This window comes from Phalacrocorax carbo, chromosome 6 (assembly GCF_963921805.1).
Source record: "Phalacrocorax carbo chromosome 6, bPhaCar2.1, whole genome shotgun sequence".
Classification (NCBI taxonomy): domain Eukaryota; kingdom Metazoa; phylum Chordata; class Aves; order Suliformes; family Phalacrocoracidae; genus Phalacrocorax; species Phalacrocorax carbo.
In genome coordinates, this window is record NC_087518.1 from 2,820,781 (window position 1) to 2,838,001 (window position 17,221).

At 48.6% G+C, this 17,221-nt stretch overlaps 1 long non-coding RNA gene across 1 annotated transcript in view; it reads left to right on the plus strand.

The window, feature by feature from the left end:
* The window catches only part of LOC135313788 (uncharacterized), a 272,793-nt gene that overhangs the window by 166,495 nt on the left and 89,077 nt on the right, over positions 1-17,221 (plus strand). The window lies entirely within an intron of this gene.

A 17,221-nucleotide genomic window follows, 5' to 3' on the forward strand; every position in this document is an offset into this window, starting at 1 on the left:
AACCTCCAGCCGCGGCCGCAGCGGTCGCTCGCTCTGCCCTGAGGCTGAGCGCGGGGCGTTGCCAACCGAGGCGTTTAAAGGTTGGGGAAGTTTTTCTGTAGGTACGTAAAGCATTGTTACCCTCTGAAGTTGCGTTTGCATATCCTCCGTGGCCTCCTGAATTCGAGAGTGGTGAATTAACTAGGAGAAAAAACAGGCTACGACTTCAACCTTAGGAGACATCTGAGCCTGAAATTCAAGGGTTTAAAGCTGTCCACATAAGCCCTTGGATATGTGCAGCTTCCTGTTCGCTCCTGGTGTTCTGTCATGGCTCTTTTTTCAGTTGTCTTAGACTGGAATTATTACCTTGCACGTTTCCCTACGTTTTCTTGTCCTGACTTTGGTCTTCACCCACTTTCCTTGGCCGAGTTCCCCGTGTGCGCTGCGGGGGGTTTCTGAGCTGGGCACCAGAGCACCATCCCTCCAGCCTGAAGCCTTCGGTGGTGATACGAGAAGTGATTCACCGTATTCAGTTGGTCAAAAACCTGCGCCTCCCCACCATCCTGCTGCAGAGGTCATACACAGCCCGGGCTGAGCGTGCAGGTCTCAGGGAGGTAGGCTTAACTCGGGTCTTAGAGTTGAGTTTGCGATTCCTTATGAACAGGATGTGAAGCGGTTGTTTCTGTCTCTGGGAGGAGGGCTGAGGTCTCATTCTCTAACTCAAGGACCTGACTAGGTCGACATTTCATTTTATGCAGTCTCAAGCATGTTTGAGATCGAGTTCTCCTTTACCAGGATAATAAAATGATTACAGAAGGACTTGCATAGGAAAACCGCTTGTGGTCCTCTGCAGAAAGACCAAAATGAAGGGCTGCCTTAGGTCACTCCTACGGAGGGAGCAGCGGTGCCCAAGCTCAGGGGACTGGACAGAGGGACACTGTGAGTCCCAGACTAGTAGGTGAGGCGTTAAGGACCAGTGATACTACCCGCGCTGTAAATACCCCCGGGGCTAATGTTATTGTTTGGCTCCGGTTACTGCGACGTTCCACACGAGAACACACCTGTGCTCGTTCCAGCTCCTGTTAACGCCTCTGACTTGGGTTTGCTGGGGCCGTCGGCAGCACCACCGTGGCACAGATAACTCCGGGGTCGATTTCAGATCCGTTTGCAATCCCAAATGACATAATTAAGCATTCCTTCCCACCTCGTTCAGCTGCTGCTTTCGGTACACCCAGCTTAAAAAACATCTTCTTTCCCCCTTTTCTCCCCCCTCATTCTCTACTGAGAATATTTTGGCCATGTCAAAGAATTCAGTATTTCTTTTTAAGTGTGGGGTTTTTTCTATGGCTTTTTTTGTTGAAAACCTTCTTAGTGTGAAATTAACTTTGAAACTCATGGACTTGGTAAGGTATTGAACTGACATCTGTAGATCTAAAGACCTGCTCCATTAGAGAGAAATCCCCAACGGGATGTGGCTTGGCCAAAACTAAGATCTTTTTGCTCAATATTTCTGTGTATTAACAACTGAATATAGCATCTCAGTTACTGGAGGGGTGCGGAGGGAGAACGTTCTGATTCTGTGTGAAATAAATGAAAATATTCCACAGTAGGGGAACCCTTTAACTTTCCAGTGGGTAGCGATATGAAATCTTGACTGTGTGTTTGCTGCATAGCGGTGTGTTTAAAAAAACCTGAAAAACGCCCTGTATTGCTTTCCATCTAGCTCTGAGACAAAGGCTCCTATTCAGCCAAAAGGAGTTACCTGGGGCTGGTGCCCACGCCGATGCCCTGGGCGGAGGGTTGAGCTGGCGTGGCGGCGGCTTAGCCGGCGCCCGCGGGATGGGGCCGCGCGGGGCAGCTGCGTCTGCGCGAGTTGGCGTGGGGAAGACTGAGCCCGGTGCCGCCTTCGCATCCCGCAGGGACAAGTTGCACGTGCCTGTCTGGCAGTTTTTAGTAAGACCGAGCACTAAGTCTGCTTGGAAAGCGTGAAGGTAAAGCAGGTCGCTTTATCCTTCCCACGTGTGGGGAAGGATCTGAAGCTGCTGTAAATTACAGGCTGCATTTTGCTCGATGAATCGGTGATCCAGAACAAAAATCTTGTACTCGTGGTCAGGTGATACAATGGGAATTTGGGGACCTATACACGGTATTAATGAATTATGCTCTTGCGTGTGTGTGTTTGGGGGTGGGCAGCATTCTTCTATAGCAGGCACAGTGACATTTCTACTTTTAATAGAAATAATTTTAAATTCAGATATCATCTGGTTTTAATGTTAGAAGACCCCATTACAAGTATGGTGTGAGACTGAATGTTCTTTTGATGAAAGGAGAGGAGAAAGATCGGTAGAAATAAAGACGCTGCATTGGTTTTGGTTAACCGTGCTTTGACTAAGCTAACAAAGCCCTGGAGACTCAGCTTCCCCCAAAGCCAGACTGTGATTCTTGGGTGCTGCAGAGAAGATCACTTATGTTTCAACCTTGCATGTCAAATTGAAAAGAGTGCTCTTGAGACGGTGCTGGCAAAGGCTCTGTGGTTGCGTCAGTGCTATGGAAAAGATGCACAGGAAAGACATACAAGTATGAAGTACAAAGCACACAAAGTATGAAAAAGGCCAGTAACAGCATGTCATAGAACATGCGCTGTCCCTGTGCATGTGATAGGTTTCCATCGCCGCTGCTGTGCTGCTTCCATCCCCACGCAGGGAGTTTCTCCCTCGTGAATACAAACGGGCGGCAGTTTCTGGTGCTCCCGGGAGCGCAGGGATGGATGCTGCGGCAAGGGTCCCACGCGGCCGCCTCGTGCTCAGCCAAAGCAATAGCGGGTGCCTCAGGCTCCTGGGCTTGGTAACTGTGCGAAGGGTGAACACAGAGGAAGATGACAGAGGAGTGCCCAGTTTTTTGGGCCCCCCAGTTCAGAAAGGCCAGGGATCTACTGGAGAGAGTCCAGCAGAGAGCTACCAAGACGATCAGGGCCTGGAGCATCTCCCTTGTGAGGAAAGGCTGAGAGACCTGGGTCTGTTCAGCCTGGAGAAGAGAAGGCTGAGGGGGGATCTCATCAGTGCCTATAAATATCTGAAGGGTGGGTGTCAGGGGGATGGGGCCGGGCTCTTTTCAGAGGTGCCCAACGCCAGGCCAAGGGGCCACGGGCACAAGCTGGAACACGGGAAGTTCCCCCTGAACATGAGGCCAAACCCCTTCCCTGTGCGGGTGCCAGAGCAGGGGCACAGGCTGCCCAGAGAGGCTGTGGGGTCCCTTCCCTGGAGACATTCACACCCCACCTGGACGCGGCCCTGTGCCCCTGCTCTGGGGGTGCCTGCTCCAGCAGGGGTGGGACGGGGTGAGCTCCAGGGGTCCCTTCCAACCCCCGCCAGTCTGGGATTCTGTGATTGTGTGAGAGACCTTGCAGTCTAGGGTTATGGTGCAGGAGGAGTCAGTTCCATTGCTGGGTCTATTATGGACACGGGCATGGTCCCGGCTGAGCTGTTAAACTTCCTCTTCTGTGACATGAGGCTTTGCAGACTTCAAATTTCCCTCTCGTCTGCTGCGGTTGTGGTCCCCACAGACTGGGAGAAGACACAGAGAGTAGCCCGAGAACTGTATTTCTCATGGCTTAGCCTGAACCGTAGCTCTATTAATACTAAGATAAATATAATTTAAATTCAGTTTGACCTTAAGTGGCAGCTGTGACAAAGCACGGCGTGTTTGAGGTCTGGATACAATTATGTGGAATTGCTGAACACCATACTTCAGTCATGACCTTTAGATTGCACCGAAGCCAGAGGAGGTCCCTGATTTTAACTTCTGAACTGCAAATCACCCCGTTGGAAAGAGACTTCAGAAGCTATCCTAATCACAGAGAATATTTTAAAGTGTGTAGAAGCTATAAGCAAAATATTTATTTTACACACTTGTCTGCATTTAATCCATAAATCTGTCTACTACGATAGTGTTTTACTGGTGTAGATGAGGCAAGTAAGCTGAGATCATAGCAGACGTGTCCTATAAGGCTTTACAGAAAATCATTGCTTTTTAATCCCTTTATCCCTGTTATTTCCCACCGCTGTGAAAATCCAGTGGCAGGGAAAGCTGGCACAGTGTAGGACAGATGCATAATACGTAACGCTAAGCAGGCAAAAATCCTTCTGTTTGCATAATACTCCAAACACATTATGAGTGTTGATGTTAGTGCGGTGTGTCCTACATAAATAAAAATAACTTATCAATACTCAACAGAGTATTAGACACCCTTGGGCTAACCCCGTTATACGTGCTGTCTTGGTATCAGTGGTTAATCTTCCAGAGTTAGGCGGAAGCACTGAACCGGACTAGTTTATGAAAAGCAGGTACCACCCAAGCGGATACTTGGCTATAAACATGAGTTGTGTACTGCGTGTTACATAGCACCTGATCTCAGGCCTTCAATGTTTGTTTTATTATTATTATCTTTTCCTTGCATAAACAATGAAAACATGCTTAGACAGTAGAGTTGAGCTCAAATGTCTGGAGAGCATCTAGAAATTTCCAGGTGCCTGATTGCTTCCTTGATCTTCACATTAAAGCATCCTCCTGTCTGTCGTACGGATTTCATCAGCTGCGCTACATCCTCTTAGGCCAAACGGTCCGGGAGCCCTGGAAGTGGAAGGGGTGAGAATGGGTTTAGTTAAAGCACACGAGAAAGGCTTACGGTGCTGCAGTGTGCCTAGTGTTTGGGGAAGGGGGAATACTTCATGCGAATTTTGAAAGGGAACCTGTCAAGATGGACTTGGCAGTGGGTGCGGTGCTGTCTGAAAGATTTGTGCCGGTAGTAACAGCAGCCGTTTTCTCCCAAAGGCGCTCAGGCGGATTTCAGGACATCCCGCCTGGCTGATACCGAGCAAGGACAGAACCTCTGCAAAACGCCCAGCCACCTTCTCCTTGCTTTAGGCTGTACGTAGAGCCCACGGATTAGAACGCCCCCAATCCTTTGAATTAGAAAATGTTGAATTATAAAGATCAAAAATCATGTGGTTCTCTCCCACTCTCTCATAAGGGAGGGAATGGGACTGATGGGATTTTCCGACATGCTGAGGGTAATTCAATTCCTGTTGGAATCCGAAGTTTTATCCCCTGCTCAATACAACACCGCGAGACCTGAGCTTTGCTTGACCTGGTACCCCACGGCCCATCACATCTGCAGCGGGGCAGCCTGGTCCTTGCACTCTGGCCCCAGCATCCCCCCGGGTCCATCCCCCTCTCTGCCGCAGGACACCAGCGCGCCGCCGCCCTGCCCTCCTGCTCCCCGCCGCTCCTCTTCCTCACGATAAGGTCATTGCTATTTATTTATGCAGTTGAGGGCTGCAAATTTTAGCTAATTAATGCATGCACAACCTCTTTCCCATGTTATTAACCACGGAGGAAGGAAATCTGAACCTCATTCTTCCTTTCTCGCCCTTTGTTTTAACACACGTATCATTTTCATGGCCGCTTTGCCAGAGCAGTTCACAGGCTGGTCGCACACTGGAGCACGGCTCTTCCAAACTGCCAGCTGTAGGGACGTAACCCCAAACGGGTAGATTAGAATATAGGTGATCTTTTAATCAAGGGCAAGAGAACATGTGGAGCATCAAAGCAGAGTCAATTTAAGATTTTGCAAACAAAAATATGGGTTCTTCCAGCCATCATAATTTAAAACAATGGTTCATTTTTCTGCTATTCCTGACATTCAGTAGAAATTGCGGGAGAGTGACAGGTTCTCGGGCTGTTCTCGACCGACTACAAAAACATCTGCCTTAGGAAATGACTTTGTACCTAACCTATAAGCAGTTTTCCAATTATTTTACTAAATAAATACGAGTATTCTGTAAAAACAGCTGCTACTCTTAGAAGATATTTTTCCATAAGGTAAAGTCAATCAAAGAGAATGTGCTGCTTTTAGATAAATGTTCCGGGAATAAATGCAAGGAGCGGAGCTGAAGAGCTGCGATGCTGCAACCCGGAGCCGGAGGAGCCCTCCGAGCCGCAGCTCGCTGCGACGGGCCCCGGCTCTCCCCCTGCCCCCTGGCCAGCCGCGGCTCCGGCAGCGTCCTGCAGCCCTCCAGCTGCTGCAGGTCTTGAAGTTTTATTTAAGTTTTTATATTTTATTTAAAGGGAAAGATTTAAAGAGACAGTTTATGCTCCATCGGTGACTTTCTCGTTTGCATTTCAGCGTCCCACCACGCGCCTCAGAGGCAGAGGCTGTGATATTGCCTCTGTTTTGCTTACGGAGAGCAAACACCTCCAGAGCAGAGCACGTGTTTGGCCAGCTTCGGATAGTGCCACCAGGTTTGGCAGGGCTGAGAGCTGCACCCAAAGCTTTTGAGTGCCAGTCCAAGATTGGTTAATACCCAACCCTGCTAGTCTTCAAAATACGTTGAAAGGGGGTTTTTTAGGTCTGAGATGGTGCCGTGGAAGCGTCCCGTTAATGCTCGTGGTGAAAGGTGAACAGAGCTTGCTCTCTCTGTGCTGTCTGTCTGTCCACAGCTTCCACAGAGAGACCTTCGGAGCCCAGAAGGGAGGGCCGCTGGCCGAGGCACACCGCCGTGTCTGCGTGCTGCGCCGCAGGGGTGCGGGCGCCTGCCGTCCCGGGCGGCGGGCGGGTACCCGCACGTCGGCGGCTTGCGCGCTTGTCCAAACCCAGCCGAGCTGCTCCAGCACCCCCTACCTTCGTGCTGAAAACCCACGCGAGGACCCCGATGGCCTCCTGGAGACCTGCTTGCCCGTGAGGAACGCCAGAGCACAGGCCAAGGTGAAAGGCAACAGAATAGTAAAAGATAAGTGAAAAGCCCGACTTCCCTGTGCATTTTTTAAGCATTTAATAGAACTTAATAGAGCATTATCTCTCTCGCTAAGGAGCGATAAGATGGCTGTAAGAGCGCCTTCTCTAGAACCTGCTCCTATAAAATCTAATTGGTTTCATATCTATCAAATTCTAAAGGCCTTTCTTTAAAGTTGTGGGGTTTTTTAAAAGTCAAATAATAGATTTATTCTCCATGTCTTGGGCACATTATTGCGGTAACCGCATCCTTGGACCACAGCTTTGGCAGAACACACACATCCGTAATGAGAGACTACGTGTTCTGTGGAGTTTTTATTACAAAAGAAAATGAACAAGTATATTAGGAAGAAAGGGGGAAAATAGAGAAGACTGCTTTTTTGGCAAAGCTTTGTATTACGGATCTCATTTCTCTGGTTGCAGCTGCCTTGAGGCACCCATTTCAGTGAGCTGCTATATTATGCTTAACTGTAGATGCTTCCCAAATTTGCTCTTTGGTGAAACAGGCATTTGTGCAGGTTCCCCATAAAAATGACTGATGTGAGCTTTACCAAGAACTCTGGCACTTCTCCATGATAAGAAAGGATTACATTTTTAGAGAGATTTATCAAGATGGGAGTAGCGAAACAAACATTTTATATGTCCAGTTTAATCCTCTCTCTTCCCCCAACCAAGCCTACAAGGGCAGGATTTTAAGCCGCTCTAAAATGAAAGCTCCCTGAAAGAAATATATTTCCCCGTGGGACTACCCAGCTTTCAGTCCTGCTTCTGCGGGAAGGTAAGAGAGCTCTGTTTTCATTTACTATTTATGAGATGTGCGTTCATATTGCCAAGTGACCATAGGATTCTGTGCTTTTAAGAATCTGCAAATGAGATGAAGCTCATTATTTTTTAATGCAAAAAGGATTATTGTGATCTTAGTGCAGGGATATGTAACCTCAGATACGTGTCTTGCTGTGGGATATATATCAAGGCTTTTGCTTTAGGAAGTCAATAAAGTACACGCGGTATTTTCCAGTCATTCTGTTCAGCATATAAAAGCAGTATTTATTAGAAATAACACTAAAGGGGATGGGTTTTTTTTAATTGCAGACCATGACTTGCAGGAAATTGCCCTCCTCTTTGTGTGCATTTTAATTTACAGTGTTGAGATAAATGCAGGGGCACGTTTTCAGAATAAAGCTTCTCCTTAATAAAAGAAGATTCATTATTATCCACCCCTGTCTCCACGCACAAGAGTTGGTCTCACAGTCCTAAAGGAAAGCAAAGTCTGATAATCAAGTAATCCCTTGTTATTTTTCCCCCAGTAAATTAGGATTTACTTTATAGGATCATGTTATTGGGTGTCAAACCATGGCCCTGCCCCAACGGCGACAGGCACTTTGGTGTTTCTGCAGGTGGAAGCGTTCGGTGTGTGTCTGGCTGCCTGGAGCGGGAGTCTCTGATCTCGGGATGGGGCGTAGTATCTTAGGAGGAAAACCAAGCAGTGAGAGAGCTGCAAAAAGGACATGAAATCTGCTTAGTGCACCCGCGGTTACAACATGCGACGCCAAAAGGAAACCCGTTCGCTATGCCTTCGGTGTTTGCCTGGCACTGAAGCTGCCAGCTGCGGCGCCCTGCGTTGCTCCCTGTGTCGACGGCGGGCCCGGTGCTCGTCCCGTGCTGCCGGACGCCGTGCACGCGCGCTCCTCCTCCCTCCACCCTCCCTGGGGTGTTTACGACGCCAGCGCCGCTGTCGTTAGGTCCTGCAGATGGGACGCGCTCTAATTCCTGCGGTCACTGTGTAGGTTACTTGGAAGCAGGTTCATTGCGTGGAGTTGTACAAAGAATTGGTGGTGGAGGGTGGCTCGGATACACCCTTAAGCGCCTGCGCTCCTCCGTGTCACGTGGGTGCGGTCCCTGCAGTATTCCCGTCTGCTCTATTAAAATAGATCTGCAAACCAGGTACAGAAACGGGCAGGAGTGAGGAGGTGTAGGAGGAACGACAGTCTGGGCGTGTTTATTAAGCAGAAAAGCTGGGTTTTCACTGCTGCCTATTACTCTACAGAAACTATACCTTGGTTTTGCGCGCCTATATGGGCCCTATTCAAAATACCTTGTTAATAATTAATGTATTCTCGCAGCACTTCACAGAAGAACTGGAGAAATGGCACGTGAGCTTTCTGGTTTTATTTCTGTCTTCCAGGTGTGCTCAAGCCCCCCACGCTCACTCCTGGGTCTGGGCCGGGCAGGGAGCTGGGGTGTGCTCCAGGATCGCACGCCTGCACGTTCCCCACCTTCCCAGAGCGGGGGGACCCTCACAAACCCCGTCATTCTCCGCTCGTCCCCTATAGCCTCGCCTTTAGAGTACTGGTCCCGCCGCTGCCTGGCTGTGCCTCAGACACAAATTCATCCCTCTCCTCTGATTTCTGGCCGCTTTGCTGATGCCAGCTGTGCTCCGAGCCTGGCCTCTGCCACACAGCCCTGCAGGTCCCGCGCAGGGTTTAGGCACAGCTTGAACATTTGTAAGCCTATCGATCTGAAACAGAAATGCCAACAGGTAGGAAAGGCGTTACGCTTTCAGCTGAAGGTACCTGATTTAACAACATGCCAAAGACAAGTTCAAGCTATCACAGAAAATAGTAAAGTAAAAGGAAACTATCACAGCTTTGCTGTATGGGAGAAGCATCAAAGGGCATTCGGCAGGTACCCAGCTGCCGAGCGCTTCGCGGAGCCCTGGGGACTGACATCCCTGCTCCCAACAGCAGGCTGGGATCTGCAGGGAGGAGGGGTGGGAGAGCGAGACACCCCCTGTACATCACAGTCCCTGCTTTCTCTCCGAGATAGAGCAGGATAAAGGCAGCATCTCTCAAAATGCCCTTAGGGAATTAGGTGACCGGCTCCTGGGGAATAGCCACATTATGGCCCTTAGGCGCCCTTTAAGACCCCAGACTAATTTCCTTTGCCGTGTTCTTGCTCTCTTGAGCTCATGCTCCACAAATACAGTAATTGCAAGCATTTGTTTTGAACCGTAGAAGCCTGAGCTCCAGAGCAAGTTTTATTTACTGCAATTATAGCTGGCAGGAACTTTCTAATAAATTCAGGAAAATGATAAACCTCTCACTAAATTCATGAACAGGAAAAATAGGGCAAATTGATCAAATAAGCTGTTTCCTACGTAATAAAAAAATTATTATGTGCATGACATCCTGGAACAGAAATAGCTCTGGTGAAACCGCAAAGACAAGCAGGAACTTGCGAGAGGCACCTGTGCAGAGCTTTTCAGTTTGGGTCCGCTCCTAGCAAAGAGCCTAAGAGTCTGCCGGAGTCCAGGCCCTCGGTCACGACCCCGTGGCGGCGGCGCAGCTGCTCGCGCCCGCACCCGGGCCCCCAGCCTGCCCTGCCGGAGCGTGCCGGCTTATTTTGGGATGCGGCCTTGGGAAGCTGGAGGCCCCTTTGTGCCCTTCTCGCGGCTGACGGAGGAGCGCTCCTCTTACGGGAGCGGAGAGCGCCTCGCTTCCTTTCCATATTTATTGGCAATGAAAGCGGACAAAGTGTGCAAAATGTAATGCGGGAGATTTGTCCCACATCTCGTTCAACCGAACGTATGTCTGACGTCACTGAATCTAAATTTCAAATAGCTGAATTCAGGTACTGGATTTTTCTGAAATGAGCTTTTAATAATTATTGAGCTTTTCCATCTCTGCTATGTAGCTTAATTTACATCAAAAATTTGAATTTCATCTTAAATTCTCAATCTAGCTGCGTTAACACCTCTCTGAGATAAGCAAACGATTGCTACAAATGAGGTCTGGGCTTGGATGCCGCAGCTGATTAACATCACATAAGGACAATTAACAGCATTTTTAGGAGAGGGTGGGAAGAAATTACCATATGCAGTTGAAACTATAAAGAGAATTTTAGGGAGGTATGTAATTAAGCAAATCAGGCTGGGGTAGTGGCTGTAACGTACCTACCCCGATGAAAAGCATTTGTGGATTCCTTAAGGACCACACAGGTTCTTTAAAGACTATAGTTTTACATCTCTTCTAAAAAATATATTTACAAAACAGTTTGAATGTCAAATTTGTGCCGTATGAACGTCATACCAGTTCTCAATGGTCTGGCAGCGCCAAGAAAATTGATGAGAGCTTCCCTGCCTGAACTCTGAATTTCTTTCTCATTTGGGTTTGAATAAGGGGAAAAGATAGCTTAGGAAATGAGAGCATGCGTTTAGACAGGTTAAAGAAACCTTATGGCAGAACTGGATCTTTTCCATTTCCCCAGTAATATCTGTCTGCATTCCCTTCTGATGCCATTTTTTTAGAACCATTCACGGGGCAGTGGTTGAAGGAGCAGGCACAGGGCGGGGAAGGCCATGTAAAATAATACAAACGTAGCTTTCCCATTTTCCAACTTAAAGCATCATTATCTATGACCTCGTGTCACTTTATGCTTCATTATCAATCATCATCCGAGGGCTGAGGAAAGCTTCATCTGCAGCCTGGGTTGTGAAGAATGGCAGCAAATGGAAAATTAGAGAGGTTTGGTTATCGTTCGTGGGAAATGCTCTCCTTTGAAACCTCCGCTGCGCTGCCCAGGCTCGGCGCCTCAGCCTAGACAGAGACTAATGCTTCTCGGAGGCTCGTATTTTCTTCGTCATTTGTGATAATGGTAACCAGGAGTGACAAGCTGCGGGCTGGAAATTATCCATCATGTGGCATCTCCATCCTCCTCCCGGTGCACCGCTGGGTAGTCTGGGATTCCAGTTGCTGCGGTCCCGGTTTCTGGTTGCATGGAAGCGGGGAAAACCAGGAGGTGTGTGGTTTTGGAAGGGCTCACCCATCCTCCAGCATGGTTGGGTTTGCTCTGCCCACCCGGCATCGGGGTGCGGAGCGGCAATTTGTGCCCGTGCGGTGTTGCTGGGTACATGGTGGGTGCGTGGTGGGCGCGTGGTGGGTGCATGTGCCACTTTGCCAGGCTGGTAATGTGCAGGTTTGAGGGTTTCATTCTCCTTTTTGTCGTCTCCTCGGCACGGTTTCCTCTCTGAGCTTGACTGATACTTGATCCCTGTGAGTTTCCCAAACAAAGAAGAGCAATTATGGTCTCTCATTAAAAAGCCTGGGCAGCGCGGTGTGTGCAAATCAAGATAACCATTTATCTGCAACTCTTCCCTCTCTGCCCACCGGGGCTTAGCCTCAGCCTGCGTTTGGGTTGCAGAAGCATTTGCTTTTGCTGCGATGGCAGCGCGGGATGGTGAGAGGGGGCGGCAAGGGCAGGGGGTGGCGGTGGGTCTGCGGAGGGCGATAAGGGCTGCGGCGCTGGGAGGGGGAGCCGCGGCGCTGGCCCGTCACCTGCACGTAATGTGCCTTTGCAGAGCGTGGGTTCACAGGGACAGCCAAAGCACCCGTTTCTCTCTGCTGCGTTGTTCGGCCTCAGGCTGAGGGCAGCCCGTGTGCTGGCCTGCCCTTCCCCGTGACCCTTCCCGCAGGACACCTGCCACCGCTCCTGGCCACACCGGAGAGGTAAAACAGATGTGTTTTATTTCAGGGGGAGCACTCCTAACACAGTACTGCTAGGGCTATCAATGTTGCTATCAGGAGGTGAAGTACTCCTTCCTCGGGCACTAAAATAAATTAACAAGTGCACTTGGCTGGAAGAAAAATAGCTTCAGTGTCACCCTTAAAAAGTGCTGCTCTCCTCTGGCCCTGCAAGGAGGCTTGGAAGGTAGTGTGTATTTGTTTAACTCACATATATACTTCATAGCATTTACGTGCCTCAGGAAAGTCGTCCTTGATTCACATAAAGTGAAGGCTGAATGGATCAGAACACGAAGCCCATCTGTCCTCAAGCAAGACTGAGCTCTTGGAGGCGAACGTGGGGGCTCACAGCGGGAACCCAGTGTGCCGCCGGTACCCCACCCCGAGGACAGGCGGTGCTGCTCTGCGTGGCAGAGGGCAGCTTTGTGCTTGCTGCTTTCATCTTCCTCGCGCCCGGGGAAGCGCTGCTGCTGCTGAGCCTCAGGGGAGGTCAAAATCAATGTCCGACAAACTCCTCCGCTTCTTCTCACCTAGTGGGATCTTGCAGAGGACTGTGCTGCCTGTGTTGCAGCAGCCAAAGGCCACAGGGTTGGCCAGGTCCCTGCTGGTTGGACAGAAACCAGTTAGCCCCAGTTAGGGGCTCTCATGGTTTTGTCCATCACTTTGAGACTGTAGCACCCGAGGTGCAGGGGCTGTGTGTCAGCACGGGTCCAGAGGCAGTCGCGGTTCTCCTGGTACTCAAATCAAAGCAGCTGTCTCCCATCAAAACAGTAGCGCTCTGGGTTTTTAACTCACCTTGGCAGAATATTGTGGCTTTGGGGGATTAATACCATACTGGAGGAAGCTTCCAGAAGCACCACCTTAAATCTGTCTTTTGTGACTTTTAGGAACTTTACATATTTTCCAGTATTTCTACAGCATACTGAATAGTGATATGCAGCCCTAAATGTATCTCTTACCAGGTTCCTACAAGCTCTGTCCTTTCAAATGCTTGACCAAATTAATTTTGAAATAAATTCCATGTATACTGCTGAAGTTTATTCTGCTGTTGAAACATTGTACAGAAATCCTTTATCTGTCTGAAACTTCAAATAAATCTTTGGTTCTTTTAAAATAACCTTTGAAATGTTTTTGATCAAAATGAGTGAAAAAGCAAGAATAATAGATGTTGGAGGATTTGTATCCAGTATAGTGTCCTGCCTCTCCAAATGCTTTTGGAAATGCTGATTGATTTCTAACAAAGCTTGAAATGTCACCAGGAGGAATGAATGAAAAATACACTACTCTAATGTATGTTGAAGTTGAAATTGGCTCAAAGTTTTAACCTTTAGAGACGCTTTTTATTACTTTTTTTTTTCTTCTTGAACTTTTCACAGCACTTACGTAGTTGGAAAGATAACGGGGAACAAGATGCATGTAGGGGAAATTCATAAATTACGCTCTTATTTTTGGCACATTTACAAGAGGGATGTGTTACAACTCCAACAAACGAGAGGATTGCTCTATTTAAAACAAAGCCTGCTCATTTTGTTAAAGGGGGGATGCTGCACTGGTGCAGTCTGATGGATACAGACCGGCTGCATTTTGCAGGTCGTTTTCTTGAGAGGGGGAGCAACCCCCGACTGCGCCCACGAGCAGGCTGCCCCGCACCCAGGGAGCGTGCGGCAAGCGCCTCTGCTTCTTGCCGGAGTCTTTACATTGAATATAGGCAGGGTGATGGGATGGTGCGGGGACTTTTTAGCAGGATGGGATCATTCGTGTCTTGGTCTGTGGTTGAAACCCAGCTGGGAGAGCAAAAGCAAAGTCCTGGCAGTGATTCCTACCCAGCTGGTTTTGTTGGTTCAACTGTAAGTGCAGTATGTCGGTGCACTGGGTAGGTGTTTGTGGATAAATAATAACAAAGGCTTGGCCTGCTCTAGAACTTGCAGTAATCGGAACTGCAAAATTAGGTAAACATTGTTTGAAATCTGAAATCTCTGATACAGCAAGAAGACCCTTCAGTGACATTAAGGCTGCTCCCAGGCCGTTCATCTGCGTCTTGTCCTTGCACCCTCTGTTTGCTGGCTGTGTTCCAGGCTGGAGAGCACGCAGTGTTTTTCACTCCTCAGGTTAGAAATGTGTGGTGTCTTCTAGGGTTTGCCTCCTTTATTTATTTTATTTTTCTCCTGGTGAATTTACTCACCAGAGTATAAAAACAATAATAAAAAAAGCCTCGGGACCTATCTCACTGAAATTAGTCTGTGATTGCTTTTGGCTGCCGGAAGATTTACAGCATCTGGAGCTGCAGCACTGGGGAGACCATTTGTGACTCTTTGGGCCTCGCTGTCCCCTGTCTCCTTCCTTGCAGTAACCGCCGGTGTTTGGGCAGCGCAAACGCAAAACGGGAACCGAGCACTAAGCTGCGACTCAGTGCATTTTGCAGTCGTTTAGAAATAACTTTGCGCAAACGTACATGGGCGCATCATCCCCCCCGCGTCGAGGGCAGCCACGAGGCTGCATCACTTGGCGCGTTCTCAGTGCTGAGGGCAGGACGCTGTAAAGATGCTCTCAAATGTGGTGTTACATCTTTTGCACGGGATTTAGTGGGAGGAAACCAGGGCCCTTTTCTTCATCCGACTCCTGCTCTTGCTGTACCGGGGGCTGCTCCCTGGGCCGTGATGGTGGCGCGATGGCGAGGAGAGGAGGGGAAGCAAGAGGTACTGGGCAAAACCACATCCTCCTGTTCATGTGAAGGCTTACAGGTAACACCAGGGGAAAAAAATTACCCAACAGATTCTCAAGTTCCAGTTCATGCCTTTGTTGAAATTTGCTGCCCCATCAGAGCTGGAGTAACCAAAGCCCTTCCTGCAGCGCATCTCTGAGCGCTGAGGTCAGGAGGGAGCTGCACTGCAAATGGTCTGGCTTAATCCTGGGTCTGGAATTATAGGGTTTTCTCACCTTATTTCTGCATATTTTTTTTAGCAGAAAAAGGCTCAGAATGAATCCACCTATCTCATTTCAGCCTCATGATATGTTTGTTCAACATTAAAAAATCAATGTTGAACTAGAATTTTGTGGGGAAGAAGATGATCTGTGGAGATTACATTTCTATTTCAGTGCAATATCATGTTTTACTGCTGCATAGACTAGCTAGTTAATAAGGTATCCTTGAATATGAGGTCCATATTATATTTATTGCTGTGCCGGTATGTAAAAATCAATCCCTGTAATTCCTATTGGTGACCACATGCTCTCTTTGGTAGCATTATAATTGTGTCTGTCATTGATTGACAGCAGTCAATAATCGAAAGCTCTTTTGTAATTCTGATCCTTCGTCGGAACACAGAGGGCAGGGAGCGTCCGTGTGCCTAACGCTCCTCTCTGGCGCTCGGGTGATTCCTCCGAGCCGCTGTCTGCCGGCTTGCCTTGGTGAAGAAGCTGCCTTGGCACGGAGCCGGGCTGCAGCCGGGGTGGCACTGGAGGAGCCGTGCAGTGGCAGAGCATCACCTTTCTCCGAGACTCCTTCCCCACCCATAAAACCATCCCTTTGGTTTTAATGAAATCCTTTCTCCCTGGAACGTAACAGGAGCCCATTGAAGCACCTGCCAGTAGCTCCTCCCCTGACTTTGTACTGGGATAATGGGCGGTTAACGATAGTTTCGTGCTTGGCTGGAAAAAGGTGATAAGGAGAGGAAAAAAATGCATCCTTTGGAGAAGCAGCACATCCGTATCCTGGATCTCTGTCTAGGCCTTTTATCGGATCTGGAGAATGAAAAGGAGGTGACTTAAATGAAATTGGAGTGTGATAATCTTGAAAATCTGAGTGGGGTGGAAGCAGGCTGCTGGAAGGAGATCAGTCCTGGGCTTCCCGGACACATTGGCCGGGAGATTTCAGGAAAAGGCAGGGGAGTTTCTCCTGCCACCAGGCTGCGAGGGCTCGAGCCTTCATTTTCTGAAGTGTCTATGAGTTAAGTTAGCTATAACACTTGATTACCTATTTAGCTTTCAGCATCTGATTAAAAAGGTTTGATTACTGAATTTGAACTCAGATTAATTTAGTTAGGGCACCAAAACTAATGACATTTACATGAATTAGCTTTAGATATCAAAATCTAAGTCTGATGTGTCATCTCCACCATGCCTGTAATAAGAAATACCTACTATATATTAGACCTATAGAAACTCAGTTTAGTATGTAGCGCTCATGAAAAAAAATTGCTTTTACCTGCATACATTAAATTTCCCTTCCCTTGGCTGATAATCCTCTGCACATTAGTCTAATGGCTGCTTTAAAGATTTTTGATTTAATGTTGAAATTATTCATTTGGGTAGTGGAAGCATCTGTTTCGGTGTTATATCCGTGCCTGGTATTTCTTCATTATATACGGGATGATGCACTAGCAAGGCACTTGAGATGCAGGTTATAAAAATACCACAAAGGCACAGAAAACATTTGTTGGAAGAGTGCTCTGTGAATTCGTATGCATTTCTTTCAGAAAACATCATGCATATAGATGGGCAATATTTATTATTGCTTCTTTTCATGGCCACGGGGATTAACTGGGAATGGCTGCGGAGGGAGCTGGTTCTGCCACGGCTGTGGGTCAGAGGATTACAGCTTTGGTCAGTGCGAGTCTGGGTTCAGAAGATGGGGAGCAGGAAAGCTTGATTCCTCCGGTACCACAGAGCTGGGCTAAGTAAGCTTGGGTTGTCCAAAGGAGGAAGGTCTTAAATCAGTTGTCAGACAAGCAGGGCTCACTGGACAGCGGTGGATGGAGTCAGGGTGAGGTACCAAGAGGAGAGGGTGGATGCCTTCAGCTCCCAGTGAGCCCTGGCAGGGCTGCGGGGCACGGAGAGGACTGCACCCCGCCAGCCGCTGACAGATAAACCTCTGCTGTAAGGGACCCCTGCAGTTCATCGGGACTGGGCTTCTGGTTATGAAATCGGATGGCTG